Source organism: Lithobates pipiens, unplaced genomic scaffold (assembly GCF_037356315.1).
Source record: "Lithobates pipiens isolate NorthernLeopardFrog02 unplaced genomic scaffold, aLitPip1_a1.2 Scaffold_3, whole genome shotgun sequence".
NCBI classification, from domain to species: Eukaryota; Metazoa; Chordata; class Amphibia; order Anura; family Ranidae; genus Lithobates; species Lithobates pipiens.
Window position 1 is genome coordinate 101126028 of NW_027507790.1, and position 19133 is coordinate 101145160.

Below are 19133 nucleotides of genomic sequence, written 5' to 3' on the forward strand. Positions count from 1 at the left end.
GTTAGTTTAGCTCCTTGACTAACGAGGTACGTTTATAAATGTCCTGCCATTCAAGGAGTTAACCAGTTAGTACCATTTTTTTTTCTAATAGATTTCCAGCTATTAACCACTTGCCTACTGGGCACTTATACCCCCTTCCTGCCCAGGCCAATTTTCAGCTTTCAGCGCTGTCGCAATTTGATTGACAATTGCGCGGTCATGCAACACTGTACCCAATCTAAATTGTTTATAATATCTTTCTCACAAATAGAGCTATTTTTTGGTGGTATTTAATCACTACTGGGGTTTTTATACTTCGCTAAAGAAACAAAAGTTTGAAAAAAATTTTTTTCCACGGTTTGTTATAAAATTTTGCAAACACATAATTTTTCTCCTTCACTGATGTGCGCTGATGATGAGGCTGCACTGATGAGACGGCACTGGTGGGCACTGATGAGGAGGCACTTATGAGGCTGCACTGATAGGTGGCACAGATGTGGTAGTGATGAGCACTGTTAGGTGACACTAATGTTGAGGCACTGATTGGCAGCACTGGTGGGCACTGATGTGCTTGTAACAGAAGCTGGCTTTCTCCTTCTCTCCTCACACTGATCATGAGAAAAAAATCTGATAATCCTCTTCTGTTTACTTTCGTGATCAGCTGACATTAGCTGACAGCTGATCATGTGGTAAAGGGCCCACTGTGATCAGCCCTTTACCCTGTTCTGTGATCAGCCGAGTCAAAAGGACTTGCCTATAGCAGAGCGCGCCGCCCATGCAATCATGGGAGGACGTCTATTGATGCCCTCCTGGCACTGGAAACCTACGCTGTAGTATCCTTCGGTTATAGCGCGGGCAGAAAGTGGTTAAGTAAAAGTGATCCATGCAACAGTAGAGCTGCCCAAACAATTTTACGGGTTTGTGAAGTGCTGCAATCCCCCCTCCGCCGTGACTCTTCTGCTCATCTGGGGAGCCTGGGCCCATGGGAAATGCTGTGAGGTTTGCGATTAGGTGGAGATCGAAAAACCTTTCTATGTTTAGAGCTGTCAGAATCAGAAGTCTGTCTGAAATGCTGGATAAACAACTGATGAAGCACAATAATGTGCTTGCTTAATTGGAGTGGAGGGCAGGGGAGATGTTAGGGATCTAATAGACCCTGATATCTTCATAAAGAGAACCTGTTACTGGTGAATTCTTCACTTGCTTGTTGACCACCCCCCCCCTCCCCCATAATGAAATACATTTTAAAATAAAAAAAAAGTTTTAAAAGCAATCCTGTCACCCCATGCATAAAAGTGAGTGCAAATGCATGTATAGGGCATGCACACATAAGTAAACAGTGATTGCACAACAGATATTAGGTATTGCCCCAAATGTCAGAGTGAGAGCAATAATTCCAAGTCTGTCATGCATGGTTAGCTCCACACAGATTACCTGTTAAGGCAACTAAAACATTGCTTTAAGACGCAGGCAACGTGGCTTGACACATTTGGTATCTATTTTTTTACCAAAAAATTGGGTATTGTGTTGTGCTACCCTCCTATAGTGCTAAGGTGTGCTCATCCTTAGTAGTAGGATGGGACAGAGCCATGTAAAGAAGTGGGAATTTCTCTGGCCGATTTTCTTTTATTATGAATATGACTCTGATCATTAGAGATGGGCTCAGGCATGTTCGGGATCCTAGTCCCTAGTCGCCAGGAAGCTGACCCTGCACACTGCTAAGCACAGGCAGTGAGACATTTCCCGGCCCGCAGCTGCACAGATCAGGAAATGCCTTACTATCTGTGATTAGCCGTGTGCAGTGTCGGCTTTCTGGCTGGATCGGGCAGGTGGGTTCGGACTAGAATCCCGAACACGCCTGTGCCCATCTCTACTGATCTGTAGTGTGACTGAATAGTGGGTGGGTGTTGGTGTTGTCATTTGTTGTTTAATAAATTTGAAGTAACTATTTAATGGTAAAAAAAATAAAAATTGAATCCAGAAAGTCATGTTTTGATTGACACCATGAACTCCTCCCAAAGAAAAAAAAAAAAACTTTCACTGGCTGATTTATACATTTTGTGGCTTCCATTATAAATGGTACTTCATGGTTTAATTTTCAAAGAAAAAAGACGGAGCTCTACAGTTCGTTATAAACCATTTTTTAACATCATGAATTGCTAAAGTGACTTCTATTTTTTATACAGTATAGAAACACATTCACAACTTTTTTTCCCCCTATTTTCCCTGTGAGTTCAGCTATGAAAAACTTAAATTAGTTGTGATACATGTAGCAGAACTGTCTAGTTGTTAACAAATGTTTTTTAATTTAGGCCCTCCTCTGCTAACTTTAATAGAGAGAAGGATCCTGGAAATATCCTATTGCGGTGCTAAGCGGCAGCATCATGTAGGTCAGTGGTTCTCAACCATGTCCTCAAGTACCCCCAACAGTTTGCAGGTTTTCCTTTATCTTGCACAGGTGCTTTAAATCAGTTAATGGCTTGGTATTTTGGATAGACATTTTATCTGATGCCGTGTACACAGGACCGGACTTTTCGATGGACTAGGTCCGATGGAATTAATCCGTCGGATATTACAACCGTCTGTGGGCTCCAGCAGACTTTTTTCCCCCAAAAGTCAGATGGACCTAGAAATAAAACATGTTTCAAATCTTTCCGACGGACTCGAGTCTGGCCGAAAAATCAGTTTGTATGCTAGTCCAATGGACAAAAACCAACGCTTGGGGCAGCTAATGAATACTGGCTATGAACCAGTCTTATTCTAGTCCGTAGTCAAGTCATCAAGTTCAAATCCGTCAGACTTTGGTGTGCTTGTGTGTGGCCAAGTCCGTTCGTTTGTAAAGTCCGGAACGCCGCCGAAAGTCCGTCGGAAGACCAATCGGACCTAGTCCGTTGAAAAGTCCGGTCGTGTGTACGCGGCATAACAGAAATTCCCAAAACATGGCCTGTTGGGGGTACTTGAGGTCATGGTTGAGAACCACTGATGTAGAGGACTGGTTAACATATTACAGTGGCTCTCTGTCCTTGACGGACTAGAGCAAAGAGCTGAATTGCACTGAAACAGAAATAGCTTTGTCACTGTAGCTCCTTTTGTCTTTTAATAACTGCGAGGATATAATTTCCTTGCGTAATGATAAAGGCAATTTGTTCATATGACAGTTCCCATAACCAAATTGTCATTGGCAAGGTTAATTCAGGCACTGAAAATGCAATTTGCAGCATCTCACTTTTTTTTTTTTCTAGAAATATTCTGTGATACAAACAATCATCTGCCATACTGATTGTCCAAAACCACTCTTTCTTTCTGCCAGTAATCACTTTAGGTGAAACTACTTGTCCAACTTGAATCATTTTTTTTTTCTTTTTTGAATACAGTAGAGAAATATAAAAAAATTCAATTTTTTTTCCTGTGGCCCTGTTGGGGATTGTGTCTGTGACCACAGAGGAGTATAGGGAAATTTTGATCAACAGAGGTATGGATAGCAATACAAGGTAACATTCATCGGCCTGTACTGCACTGTCACCCACAGTCAGTATAGAATGGTGCCCAGCCAATGGGGGCACTGTATAAAGAAGTAGCCAGCACTCCTAAAACGTTATAGGGTGTATCTATAACAATAAATAACATTTGACCTGAAAAAAGCAATAGCATTATAACAGTCCATTTTGTTTTACAGGCATTCGAGCTTTTATTTCAGCTTGAAAAGGCTTGTACCTTTTTGGGCTCTTTTGAGCAGAATCATTTTTTTCATAAACCCTCCCCTCGGCTCATTTTTGCTGTTGTTGTTGTTGTTATTTATTTATTTTTATTTTTTTTATGCGTTTTCGCATTTTTTTGGCACTTTGGTGTCTTTTTTGCTCGAAAGCTCTTATCAAAAACGTGAGTTTGGTTTTTTATTTATTTATTTTTCCTTCTGCCTGTAGAAGCATATGCCTGTAAAAGCCTGAAACAGCCACAGTGTTGTATGTTATATGGGGTTTTCAGGCAGAACAAAAATGAGTGCTCAAAAGCCTGTAGGGGAGCCGCTTCTTTGAGCTGCAGTGTGCATGAGCCCTTACAGTGTAAAGGTCCATACACGCTAGGCAGTAGAATATGTACCAGAACTGCTGGCAGAAAAAAGCTTGTATGGACCATATTGTACATGCTTTTGCGTGTTGTGTTTTTTTTTTTTTTTTTTTTTTTCCCAAAACACTAGAAAAATGTACACTTAAAATACTTTATGCCAGGCAATGTTTAGGCATGTCAAGCTTTTTTTCTGCCTGAACGTGACTCTCAAAAATGCACTTGTTTATGGGTTTTGTTTTTACAGCTGTAAATGCTCATCTACAAATCTGCCTGCAAATGTCCAAATGTGCATGGACACACAGGCTTACAATAGAGTGGTTTCTACATGCTGAAAGAACGCCAAACGCCTGAATAAGCAGCATTTTACAGTGCCTTGCGAAAGTATTGGGCCCCCTTGAACTTTTCAACCTTTTGCCACATTTCAGGCTTCAAACATAAAGATATACAATTTTTATTTTTTGTGAAGAATCACCAACAAGTGGGACACAATTGTGAAGTGGAACGAAATCTATTGGATTTTTGAAACTTTTTTTAACTAATAAAAAAATGAAAAGTGGGGCGTGCAAAATTATTCGGCCCCCTTGCGTTAATACTTTGTAGAGCCACCTTTTGCTGCGATTACAGCTGCAAGTCGCTTGGGGTATGTCTCTATCAGTTTTGCACATCGAGAGACTGAAATTCTTGCCCATTCTTCCTTGCAAAACAGCTCGCGCTCAGTGAGGTTGGATGGAGAGCGTTTGTGAACAGCAGTTTTCAGCTCTTTCCACAGATTCTCGATTGGATTCAGGTCTGGACTTTGACTTGGCCATTCTAACACCTGGATACGTTTATTTGTGAACCATTCCTTTGTAGATTTGCTGTATGTTTGGGATCATTGTCTTGTTGGAAGATAAATCTCCGTCCCAGTTTCAGGTCTTTTGCAGACTACAACAGGTTTTCATCCAGAATGGTCCTGTATTTGGCTGCATCCATCTTCCCCTCAATTTTAACCATCTTCCCTGTCCCTGCTGAAGAAAAGCAGGCCCAAACCATGATGCTGCCACCACCATGTTTGACAGTGGGGATGGTGTGTTGAGGGTGATGAGCTGTGTTGCTTTTACGCTAAACATATCGTTTTGCATTGTGGGCAAAAAGTTTGATTTTTGGTTTCATCTGACCAGAGCACCTTCTTCCACATGTTTGGTGTGTCTCCCAGGTGGCTTGTGGCAAACTTTAGACAAGACTTTTTATGGATATCTTTGAGAAATGGCTTTCTTCTTGCCACTCTTCCATAAAGGCCAGATTTGTGCAGTGTACGACTGATTGCTGTCCTATGGACAGACTCTCCCACCTCAGCTGTAGTTCTCTGCAGTTCATCCAGAGTGATCATGGGCCTCTTGGCTGCATCTCTGATCAGTCTTCTCCTTGTCTGAGCTGAAAGTTTAGAGGGACGGCCAGGTTTTGGTAGATTTGCAGTGGTCTGATACTCCTTCCATTTCAAAATGATCGCTTGCACAGTGTTTCTTGGGATGTTTAAAGCTTGGGAAATCTTTTTGTATCCAAATCCGGCTTTAAACTTCTCCACAACAGTATTACGGACCTGCCTGGTGTGTTCCTTGGTCTTCATGATGCTCTCTGCGCTTTCAACAGAACCCTGAGACTATCACAGAGCAGGTGCATTTATACAGAGACTTGATTACACACAGGTGGATTCTATTTATCACCATCAGTCATTTAGGACAACATTGGATCATTCAGAGATCCTCGCTGAACTACTTGAGTGAGTTTGCACTGAAACTAAAGGGGCCGAATAATTTTGCATGCACCACTTTTCAGTTTTTTATTTGCTAAAAAAGTTTAAATTATTCAATAGATTTCGTTCCACTTCACAATTGTGTCCCACTTGTTGGTGATTCTTCACAAAAAATTAAAATTTTATATCTTTATGTTTGAAGCCTGAAATGTGGCAAAAGGTTGAAAAGTTCAAGGGGGCCGAATACTTTCGCAGGGCACTGTATATGCCCAGTGTGCATGAGGCCTAAGAGCCTGTTCACACAGGGGCAACATGACTTTTGGAGCCAACTTGGACACGACTTGTCAACATGACTTGGAGCAACTTACAACACGACTTTAAGACGCCCCAAGACAGGCGACTTTGGCCGTGGCCAATCAGAGAATAATGAGCTCTCAAGGGGGAACTCCACGCCAAATAAAAAAAAAAAAAAACGGCATGGTTTCCCCCTCCGGGAGCATACCAGGTACGCCGAAAAAATGGCGTGGGGGTCCCCCCAAGGACCATACCAGACCCTTATCCGAGCACGCAGCCTGGCCGGTCAGGAAGGGGGTGGGGACGAGCAAGCCCCCCCAGACCGTACCAGGCCACATGCCCTCAACATGGGGGGGTTGGTGCTTTGGGGAAGGGGGGGCCCAAAGCACCTTGTCCCCATGTTGATGAAGACAAGAGCCTCTTCCCGACAACCCTGGCCGTTGGTTGTCGTGGTCTGCGGGCGGGGAGCTTATCGGGAATCCGGGAGCCCCCTTTAATAAGGGGGCCCCAGATCCCGGCCCCCCCACCCTATGTGAATGAGTAAGGGGTACACCATACCCCTACCCATTCACCTGGGGAAAAAGTGTCAATAAAAAACACAACACAAGTTTTAAAAGTAATTTATTAATCAGCTCCGGGGGTCTTCTTCCGACTTCTCTGCTCTGTTCGGCCTCTTCTCCCGGCGTCCAGCCTCTTCTCCCGCTCTCCGGCGTCTTCTCCCAGGCTCCTCTGCTCTCTTCTTGGAGCTCTTTTACTAGCGGAGGAGCCCGGTCTCCTCTGTCCTTCCCTCTTCTCTCTTCTTTCTTCTTCCGATGTTGACACAACGCTGTCTTCCGCTGTACTGGCTTGTACGACGTGCGCGGTGACTTATATAGGTATAGGGCGTGGTCACGGGTGATGTCACGCAGTGACCCCGCCCCTTTATGGCGTGCCGCGGGACTGCATGCCCCTGGACTGTGACGTCATTAAGGGGCGGGTCACCGCGTGACATCACCCAGTGACCACGCCCTATACCTATATAAGTCACCGCGCACGTCGTACAAGCCAGTACAGCGGAAGACAACGCTGTGTCAACATCGGAAGAAGACGGAAGAAGGAAGGACAGAGGATGGAGGAGACTGGGCTTCTCCGCTAGTAAGAGCTCCAAGAAGACAGAGGAGGAGCCCGGGAGAAGACGCCAGAGAGCGTAAGAAGAGGCCGGACACTGGGAGAAGAGGCCTAACAGAGCGGAGAAGTCGGAAGAAGACCCCCGGAGCTGATTAATAAATTACTGTTAAAACTTGTGTTGTGTTTTTTATTGCCACTTTTTCCCCAGGTGAATGGGTAGGGGTACGATGTACCCCTTACTCATTCACATAGGCTGGAGGGCCGGGATCTGGGGGCCCCCTTATTAAAGGGGGCTCCCGGATTCCGATAAGCCCCCCTGCCCGCAGACCCCGACAACCAACTGCCAGGGTTGTCGGGAAGAGGCCCTTGTCCTCATCAACATGGGGACAAGGTGCTTCCCCAAAGCACCAACCCCCCCATGTTGAGGACACGTGGCTTGGTACGGTCCGGGGGGGGGGGCGCTTGCTTGTCCCCACCCCCTTCCTGACTGGCCAGGCTGCGTGCTCATATAAGTGTCTGGTATGGACCTTGGGGGGGGGGACCCCCACGCCGTTTTTTCGGCAAAGGGGTGTTACCCTTAAAATCCATACCAGACCAAACGGCCTGGTATGCTCCCAGAGGCGGAACCCATTTTTTATTAAAAATTTGCCATGGAGTTCCCTCTCAAGAGCTAATTATTCTGTGAGAGGCGACATTGTTTCCTCAAAATAGATGGAGATCCGACTTGGAGGTGACTTCAATTGAAATCAATGGGTACCAGTCGCCTAGAAGTCGGATTGAAGTAGTACAGGAACCTTTTCTGAAGTCAGAGCGATTTCAGTAGTGTGCATTAAGACGGCTCTCATTCACTTACATTGATTTTTACATGTAGTGCGACTTGAGGCGTCCTGTAGTCGGATCCTGAGTTGCCCCTGTGTGAACCGGCTCTAAAGAATGTTATTTAAATGAGGCCAGAAATTATTTTAAAGCTCATTAAACTAATCTTATAATTGTAATTATACTGAATAGCCCTTGGGAAGATGTCTTCTTGCATTACTATCAAGGATAAAATTTTCCAAGATGCAATAATCTGATATGGTCTAAGCTATTCTGTAAAATATAATCCTAAAGTGTATTTTCACTGTTGCAGTTAAAGCGTTTAAAGAAAAAAAAAAAAGGAACCTGCTCCTTGTTGTTATGACACAGTGCTCGTCCTGTGTCATTTGGCCGCTTGTAACAACTAAAAAACTTGGCGGATCCTGGCCGTTTCTGCTCTCCCCCCTGTAAACTGATTTCCGTAGCCTGCTCTCTGTCTCCTCTATGCTCCTGTGTCCTCTTCCCCCCCTTCCCTACCTGCCTGTCAGCTCGTGACAGTGCCGCTCCCTCCACGCCTGTTGCTCAAGTAACAGTAATTTATATGGACCATCCATGCTGTCTCCTATTGTAGTGTCCCCCTCTGTGTGTGATTTATAAATGCTGTAAATACCTCATGTAAGAGCCAAGATCCACAATCGCATGACTGCCCGGGTCCCTCCTCCTCCCCACCTGAGTGACGTCATCGGGGGAATCTCGGCCCCTCCTGCTGCATCTGACAGAGGAAGAGAGGAGAGACCGACCCGTCATTTGATCATGGATATCGGCTCTTACATGAGGTATTTACAGCATTTTTATTTTATTCATAAATCACACACAGAGAGGGACACTGCATAAAGAGATGGCGTGGATGGTGCATAGTTAGGCCTCTTGCAAACTGCAACTTGAAAAAGCTTAGTACAGCTTATTTTTTATCTGAGCTAAAATGCAGCCCATTAACTGTAATGTGCCTTATGCACACAGGCGCGTAAATAATCGCTGTGTAATTTTGTAATAGAAAAATCTTTCTTTTTGCTCAGTAATTTAAGCCTTGTGGGCACATTTGCTGGCAAATTCACACTGATTGTCCAGTGACAAAGACAACGTGAGAACAAGCTTCTGTGCATGCGCAGAAATGTGTGCGAATTTTGTGCACAGATTGCGCAAATGCATATGCACGAAAATGCATTAATAAAAAAAACAGGAGTATCATGTGCAAGTGGCCTTAGAGTGGCTTAACAACCACTGTGCATCTAGGAAACACTGTTGCGTGTTTCTATTCACACATCATGCCTAAAAAAAAGTTTAAAAAAAGATTTCTTTCCTTTTTTGATGTTTGAGAAGAAGGTGTCATGGCTGACTGCAAGAATTTCTCACTTTGCTCAGCATGATATGTCCCAATAGCTGGGCTGGGGACTGACTGTGTCCAATTTTCATTAATGTACAATGGAAAAGCCAAGCTCCTAGACCTTTAATCCTTTGTTGATACAGACCATGTTCAACTCTATTACCAGGGGCGTAACTATAGGGGGTGCAGCAGTCGCGACCGCAACTGGGCCCTGTGAATCAGGGGGCCCATGCAGCCCCCTCTACATATGGCCGGCAGCAGCATATGCAGCTAGGGGTACCAGCGCACCATGCACATGGGTGGCTGGAGGTGGAGGGTGACTAGCAGAGCTCCATGTTCGACTATCGCACTGGCTACTCTTTAGTTGTGCATTCCCCGCATGACCTGTGTCCTCGGCTGTCGCCTCAGAGTACCCCTCTCCTGCTCCATGCATTGCCGCTCAGTCCGATGTCTGTTCTCCCCAGCCAGAGTCCCGCCCCCCCTGAGTCCGGCCCACACTGCACTGCATACTTCTCCCGGGTAAACAAACTTTAAGCACACAGATGCAGTGCAGCCCTATGAGAGACGGCTCCCCGGAGGACACTGCAGGCTTGTCTGCCAGCCCCTTCTCACCTGGGGGCAGTAACTTCATCTGCCCTGGAGAAAAGGACCTCGTCTCTTCTGGGGACTGGGACCCCATCCTGCCTAGGGGCACCTAACAATAAAAAAATAAAACTAATAAAAAAAAACTACTGATGCCAGTGGTGGAACTACAGGGCTCACAAAGGTCATACCTGTGACCACGCCCTGGAGTTCCACCGCCGGACTCGGAGGGAAGGGCCCTGGCTGGGGTTCAGGGGGGCCCTTCATGGTTTCTTGCATCGGGGCCCTGAAGGTTCTAGTTACGCCACTGTCGATTTTACGACTGATGAGAATACAATATGGACAGGGTCAATATGGCAAGCACAGCTTCCTGGCCCCTGTCATCACAAATAGAATGAAATAGAAATGATAAGTTTCAGAAAAGTGCATCTAAAAAGGTAATCTGCAATTTTTTTTATTTATTTTTAATGATGGTATGTAAATGGGAACATGTAACAAATCTAAAGTAGGCGTTAATCCAGTCTGGCTGCACAAATGGAAATACACTTTAAGAGCAGGACATACCAGTCTTCTTTTTCTTTTTTTGTTTCTTCTTCAATGCCCCCACACCACTATAGTGTTCCTGTATAATCAGCAACTTTCTGAAAGACTGTGTTGACCAACCACATCCTGATCTATAATGTGACAATGCCTTTACAAGTTAATTGGTCATATAGGCTCTGAGCATTGAAATATGGGTTTGAAAAAAAACCTATTATTCCCCTTTAAAGAATCGAATAACCAACCTTGTCACCTCTAAGAAAATATATCCCTGAATACTAACTCTAGTGGGTGGCAAGTGAAATTTTCACTATCTACATCCATTCTGGGCTCCGCTGCTGACATTTTCCTGTCCACCTGCTGGGCAGTATAGTTCCTTCCTCTATTAGTGTACTTGTAAAGAATTGTTGCTAGATTGGAATCTTGCAAGGTAAGTTACATATGCAAAGCTTAATAGGTATTCATTTTGGATTGTTTGATGAAAGGCAGTGAATAGTAAGTGGGGTTAGCCAAGAAATTTAAACCTACTGTATATAGCTCCTTTCACACTAGTGGACTGATCGGGTTTGCCTGCCAGTTTTTCAGGCGGACCTGATCAGACACTTCAGCCTCCTCTATGGAGCTGCAGGAGTCAGCGGACGTGTCTCACCAAGGCATTCTGAAAACCTTTACAAACTACATAGAATGTTCTTAGTTCCTACTCCTTAAGTAGCTTTTAAGTTAAGGCCCTGGCTGCATTCAAACACCCATATAGGAAAGGTATTTGGATGGAAGCCAGTTAACCCACCATTATGTTTTTGGATTGTGGAAGAAAACCTATACAAAAATGGGGAGAAAACATGGTGCTTAAAGTGGTTTTCATAAATCTTGAGAATTTTACTTTACACAGTTGTAAATGTTGCATGTTTTATAGTGCTAGTAAAGTTTGATGTTACACATTTCTGTGTATCATTTGTGTATCATTTGTTGTGTATGCCTTCATATTCTTTTCAATAAATTATTTACTAATTGTGACTCATTTTGTTGCTTCCTCATTTGTGTTGTCTTGTTTTGTGTCCAAACCAGTAACCATAAGTGATGTGTAGATGATAGAAACGCATGCACGTGTTACAGTGATTAGTGTTGTGTTGTGTACATCCAGCATCCTTTTATTTTTTATAAATGTACTGCATGTTTGTTTTGATAACCCCCCCCCCTTTCTTTTTTTTAGATTTTTTTTATTTTATTTAAATTTTACGTTTAGATGGAAACACATTTACATACACATTTATCAAGAAAAAATAAACTCTAAATTTACACACCATAGAGGTTTTTTGACCAAGAATTGTCTTTTTAATAAGTCACTTCTGTTGCTTCCATTACACTGTATTAGTTTAAAACGGAGTTCCACCTATTTTTTTGAACCTGCAAGCATTCCCATGCCCATCCGCAATGCTGTTGTAAATGGTCAAATTGTATTTATTTTCTAAATACTCTTAATTTCTTGAAGCCCTTCTGGTTCGGCCACCTAAAGCGTTTATGGAATCGCCATTGCTGTATTCAGTGATGCACGGTGACATTACTGTGCAGGTGCAAGATCGGGAGGTGCATGCTAGGTAGCCGACTGCACCAAAACAATAGCGAGCTTCAGATGCCCACAACTGCAATGGACTCTGCCTGCTTCTGCGATCAGGTATGATTTAAACAATTTAAGACAAACAAGTAGCAAAACGTTGCTCCCCCCCCCCTTTGCCAAGAGCCCCCATAGCAAGCCACTTTCTATAGGGGCACTCATACGTGCTCATCCCCGAGTTGGCTCTCTGTGTCCATAAGACATCAGCCCCGCTCCTGCTTCACTGGCTGCTGCATCTCAGATAATGAGAAAGGAGAGATCCACGAGAGTCTCGGCTCTTGTGCATGTTGCTGGATCTCGATCGGGCTTGGATAAGTATTGGGGGGGCTGAGGAGGGAGCTGAGCGCTGAAGGTTTTTTAAGGTAGAAAAAAAACTTTAGCCTTTAACCACTTTCAGACCGGACCAATTTGCTGGTCAAAGACCAGACCACTTTTTGCGATTCGGCACTGCGTCGCTTTAACTGACAATTGTGCGACGTGGCTCCCAAACAAAATTGACGTCCTTTTTTTCCCACAAATAGAGCTTTCTTTTGGTGGTATTTGATCACCCCTGCGGTTTTTATTTTTTGCGCTATAAACAAAAATAGAGCGACAATTTTGAAAAAAACGCATTATTTTTTACTTTTTGTTATAATAAATATCCCCCAAAAATATATAAAAAAACATTTTTTTCCCTCAATTTAGGCCGATACGTATTCTTCTACATATTTTTGGTAAAAAAAATCGCAATAAGCGATTATTGATTGGTTTGCGCAAAAGTTATAGCGTTTACAAAATAGGGATAGTTTTATAGCATTTTTATTAATAATTTTTTATTATTTTTTTTTTTACTAGTAATGGCGGCGATCTGCGATTTTTATTGTGACTGCGACATTGTCGGGGACCCATCGGACATTTTTGACACATTTTTGGGACCATTGTCATTTATATAGTAATCACTGCTATATAAATGCAGTGATTCCTGTGTAAATGACACTGGCAGTGAAAGGGTTAACCAGTGGGTGGCAGTGTAGGGGGTTAAGTGTTCCTAGGGGTGTGTTACTAACTGTGGGGGGGTTGGGCTTTCATTTAGTGTACACTGATCTCTGCTCCAATCACATGGGAAAATGTTGTTTATACAGCATTTCCTCCATTCGGCCGCTCCGTGAGATGATTGCGGGGATGCCCGCGGCGATCGAGTCCGCGGGTCCCGACCAGCGCGGGAGCGCGCCGCCGGCGGCGCGCTCCCGATGGCACGGCGGCAACGAATATTGGACGTACATGTACGCCAATATGCCTGCCCGTGCCATGCTGTCGACGTACATCGTCGTGCGCTGGTCGGGAAGTGGTTAAATGTAATCTAGCCATGCACCAGTAGAATTTTGTTAGTACACAGAAAGCAAACAGGCACTGAATTCCCAGGTTACCACTGATCACTGGACTAAGTTCCTGTAGTCGTCAGCCGCTAGCACAGTCTCTACAAAGCCTCCAAAGGAAGAAAGGGGAACCGCTCACTAAATTAAAAGCAGTGAAACTAGTTATAAAATCACCCAACAAACAGACTGCTCCATTATATACACTATGGATGTATGGAGTAGTCTTTTTGTTGGCTGACGCAATAAATATTTTTGAGGCTTTGAATTTGGTGATCAGTTCATCCTTTTTTTTTTTCTGTGGAGGCTTTGTAGATTTTTGTTAGAAATTTTTTTATTTTTAGAAGATTTGTCCAATTTTGTAATAATTACTGAGGATAAATGAATGTTTGTTTTCGACCACAATGATGAAAGGAACAGGATAGGAAAGTCCATTCACTCCAAAATCATTGATGTGAATGGAACTTCTGCTTATCTGACAGTTCAGTCCAACCCCCCCAGTATGTGTAGCTGCTGACTTTTCATTTTTGGAGGGGGGGGGGCGGGACACCACTTTAAAGAGGTATTAGATTCAGAGTACCGTATATACTCGAGTATAAGCCGAGATTTTCAGCCTCTTTTTTGAGGCTGAAAGTGCCCCCCTCGGCTTATACTCGAGTCATCGCCGTCTGCCTGCCCGATCAGCGTGTCGAGCAGACAGACGGCGGCCATTCTACTATTCAAAAGCCGCGCCTCCGCCTGTGATAGGCGGAACACTCAATTTCCCAGCAGTCAGTGGTCCGCCTATCATGGACATCCGCTCATCCTCATACTACGGACGAGGATGAGAGGATGTCTGTGATAGGCGGAACACAGACTGCTGGGAAATTGAGTGTTCCGCCTATCACAGACGGAGGCGCGGCTTTTGAACAGTGGAATGGCCGCCGAGGAGCCGACGAAGAGCGGTGATCCTGGCATGGCAGAAGGACGGAGGCTCGGGACAGGACGGAGGCTCGGGACGGGACGGAGGCTCGGCTCGGCTCGGCTCGGGACGGGACGGAGGCTCGGGACACAGGTAGGCTGGACACACAAGGCTGCACGGACACACACACAGGGATGGATGGGCACACACACAGGCATGGATGGACACACACACACACAGGCATGGATGGACACACACACACAGGCATGGGTGGACACACACACACAGGCATGGATGGACACACACACACAGGCATGGATGGACACACACACAGGCATGGATGGACACACACACACAGGCATGGATGGACACACACACACAGGCATGGATGGACACACACACACAGTCATGGATGGACACACACACACAGGCATGGATGGACACACACACACAGGGATGGATGGACACACACACACAGGGATGGACGGACACACACACAGGGATGGACGGACACACACACAGGGATGGACGGACACACAGGGATGGACGGACACACAGGGATGGACGGACACACAGGGATGGACGGGCATGTCTCACCCTCGGCTTATACACGAGTCAATAAGTTTCCCAGTTTTTTGGGGGTAAATTGGGGGCCTCGGCTTATATTCGGGTCGGCCTATACTCGAGTATATACGGTACTTAATCGTGAAGGAGAATTATTGTGTCTTAAACCCAAAACCAAAAATGTAATGTATTGCAGCTTTCCGATCAATAGATGTGATGGCTATATCTGTTTTCTTTTCTTTGGCTTTCCTCCATTCTGTTTTAACCTGGTAATGTGACCAGCAACACACCACCTGTATTAGAGTGCCCGTACTATGGATGAAGGAGCACAGGTGGCACAGCAGCATTGTCAGTCTGTGGGGGGGGGGGGGAGGTGGTGTGTTTTAAGTGTTAAATGTTTAGGTAAATTTAGATACACAAATTCAAGTCAAACTTTATAATCGGTTGCATCAAACTTTTTTTTTACTTTTGGGGATAAAGGTTTTGCATAAATAAACAAAAAAAGCTGATCATTAATCACCCCTGCCAATGTTAAGTAGTTTGTTTCATTCATGTAAACTGATACATTCTGCTAGAGAACTTTGCTTTTGAAAAACAGACTTGCTGGCTGGATCACCAGATAAAAATAGAAGTAAGTAAAAGAAAAAAAATAATATGATGCATGGAGGGCTCTCCACCCAAGGGATCGGCAGTACACATTCTACTCTGCACCCCACCAAACACACTCGCGTATTGACTATTTTTTTTATCAATAACTCCACACATAGAAAAACACGCGAAGCACGGATACTCCCAGTATCATGGTCTGACCATGCCCCTATCTTGCTTACCTTGGACCTAGGCTCCCCCAACCTTAGGCCCTACAACTGGAGGTTAAACACATTCCTTCTCCAGCATTTCCCATCAAAAACAGATTTAACCTCCACCCTAAATTTTTATTTTGTGGAAAACACTCCCGACATCTCCTCCCCCCTACACTCTGGGAAGTCCATAAGGCGGTCCTTCGAGGCAGATGTATGGCACTATCCTCTGCCATGAAAAAGGATGCTCTGGCCACAAAGCTCCAAACCGAGAAAGAGCTTATGGCTCTAGAGCAATGACTACAATTGTCCCCTACCCTATCCCTCCTTAAGAAAATTACAAAACTACAGGCGACTCTAAGTGATCTCGCACTGGGCCATGTAGAAAAGACTTTGCTTAGGCTAAAACAAGTATATTATGATAAAGGTAATAAGGCCCACTCCCTACTGGCGAAGAAGCTGCACGACAACTCCCACATGTCCACGCCTCACCAGATTAAGAACAAAACAGGCTGCCTACTATCCCACCCCAAAGACATTGCTCATACCTTTTGCAAAATTTTACACAGACCTCTACAACAATCCTGACAATCCCAGTAACCCCCCCCCCCCCCCTGACCTATCCCATTGCATGCAACAATATCTCGAATGAAGGGGAGTCCCCCAACTCCAAGCCTCTGACTTAGCAACCCTAAACACACCAATTACCGAAGAAGAAAGAACAGACTGTTAAATCTCTACCACCACCAGTCCCCCCCAGACGGACTACCTTATGTTTACTATAAGGCCTTCCTTCCCCTCCTACTCCCCCAGATGTGCAAACTCTTTAATGCCTTCCTCCGGGATACCCCCATCCCAGCAGACATGCAATGATCCATTATTACTCTGATCCTCTGACCCTATCTTATGCACCAACTACAGGCCCATCACTCTGCTGAACTCGGACCTCAAAGTTTTTACAAAACTGTTCTCAATTCGCCTGACGCAGTCCTCCCCTCTCTCATCCACAAGGATCCGGTGCGCTTTGTCCCACTCAGACAGGCGGGTGACAATACCAGGAAGGTGATTGATCTTGTGGACGTGGCGAACAGAGAGAATTCGACATCCTTGCTACTTAGTCTGGATGCCGAAAAGGCCTTTGACCACCTTGGTTGGCCCTTCCTGTTCGCCGCGCTACAACATACTGGGTTTAGGGGACCTTTCCTATGAGCAATTCAGCACCTTTACTCCCACCCCACATCTCTGGTTAGGACTCCCTTCGCTCTCTCCCTCTCATTCTTCGTAATTGATGGCACCCGGCAGGGTTGCCCACTTTCACCCCAGCTATTCGCCCTGTGTGTTGAACCCCTAGCAGCCTCTATTCGGAATAATCCAGATATCCGGGGTGTATTGAAAAGTTCACTATTCGCTGACAACATTATCCTCACCCTGACGCAACCTAGAACCTCCCTCTCAAATCTTCATGCAGAAATAGACCGCTATGGGGCCCTCTCGGGAGGCCCTACCAATTAATATCCCCGAAGTGGAAACTACACACCTACAGACATAGGTGTGCGCAGCCTATTGCATTACTGTGTGCACCCCAAATCTCAAGCACACATGAACAACACCTGCTGTCACAGAAAGGAGGCTCTGGTGGTGGGAGACAGTGGATTGGGAGCATATTACGTTATGCCCTAAATACGGGGTTAACATTTTACTACTGTTGAACCTAGCCTTTAATATAATGGGGGCATATACATTGGCCACTGGTGCACCCAACCACCCACTTGGTACTGTCCCTGGATAATGCTAATGCACATGGGGTGATTGGGGTGTGCCCAGGCACACTTGGCACACCTGTGCGCATGCCTATGCCTATAGACCAATTTCTCCTATCGCTGGAATCATGCCTACTTGAAATATCTGGGAATACACATCACCCCAAAATTCACGACCCTATACCAGGAAAACGTCCCTCCACTCGATCAGAACCATGCTTCTGCAGTGGAAAAAGCACCATGTCTCCCTCCTAGGCCGGATTGCTTCATTTAAGATGACAATCCTCCCGAACCCATGCCTTTTTCAAACACTACCTATCTCGTCCCCTACAAACACCTGAGAAAACTCCAATCTGACTTACTTAAATGTGTCTGGAACCACAAAAGCCATAGAATACCCCAATCGGTACTAATGGCGGCGCGCTTAGATGGAATCCTTGCATTTCCCAACCTCATCAAATACTACCAAGCCACCCAACTTCATGCAATAGCATCGTGGTTGACCCAACGGTGCTATAATAAGTGGACAGAAATTGAAAAATTTGGCTGGCCCAACCTACCCAAATCACGTACTTTGTGGAGGTGCCCCCCGAACATTTACTGGGATCTATGTCCCAACTACGCCGGCTCTGGTGCAAACTGGCACCTCCACACGGCCTATCCTCAGGTCGCTTCTGACCTCATTTGTCTGCAATCCCAAGGTGCCAAATAGTCTCACTCACCAAATGTCATATCTATGGTCATCATTACATTTATTTCACTATGGGAACCTAGTGGACCCTAGATCACGCAAGCTTCTCCGAACTTCAGACTAAATGTGACCTGCCTCGCCAGGTGTTTTATAGTTATTTACAGATATACCACTATGCCTTGACCATAGCGCCTGACCTACAATTCTCCCCCTCAACCCCTTTTGAAAATGTAATACTAGCAGGTTCTACCCAGAAGGGCTTAATCTCAGACATTTATAAAATACTAAATGCTTACCCACTAGATACAAAAGGTAAACACATCTATATGATTAAGTGGGAGAAAGCTTTCAATAGGAAATCCCTATAGAACAAAGGCAGGTGATATGGTCTCGGGCAGCAAAGAGCTCACTCTGCACACTATATAAAGAAAAATGCATATAAAATCATCTTTTTCTGGTACATTACTCCAGGTGTGCTCCACACCATCCATCCCAATAGTTCGGACAGATGCTGGTGATGCCAGGGAGATAGGGGCACCCTCCTCCACATTTATTGGAGCTACCCACTACCTCCTTCTGGACTGTGGTCAGTAAATGCTGGACCAATCTTCTAGAAACGCCAAGACAGGCTGGATGCCCATGACAAGGTATGTGAGCTGTGGCACCTTTTGGAAGGACCCGTCATGACCAGGTAGATGAGCTGCAACAATGACCTCTAATTCTTTTTTATTTTATTTTTTTCTATCCCTCTCTTTCTCCTCCACTTTGAGTACTCCTGTGACTCTCGCCTCCTTATATAGGATGCTACGTGTTATTACATGACACTAAAATGCATATACAACAATTTCAGAAGTGTGACTGCTGCTATCTTAGGACATACTGATAGAAATTTCGAGCATACGTCTGAAAAATGAATGCATGATACGATTTTTTTATATATTTTCATTCTACGTATTCCTGTACTGCAAACGCTAA

At 44.9% G+C, this 19133-nt stretch overlaps 1 protein-coding gene across 1 annotated transcript in view; it reads left to right on the forward strand.

The window, feature by feature from the left end:
* OSBP2 (oxysterol binding protein 2) overlaps positions 1–19133 on the forward strand; it is a 399907-nt gene that overhangs the window by 75528 nt on the left and 305246 nt on the right. The window lies entirely within an intron of this gene.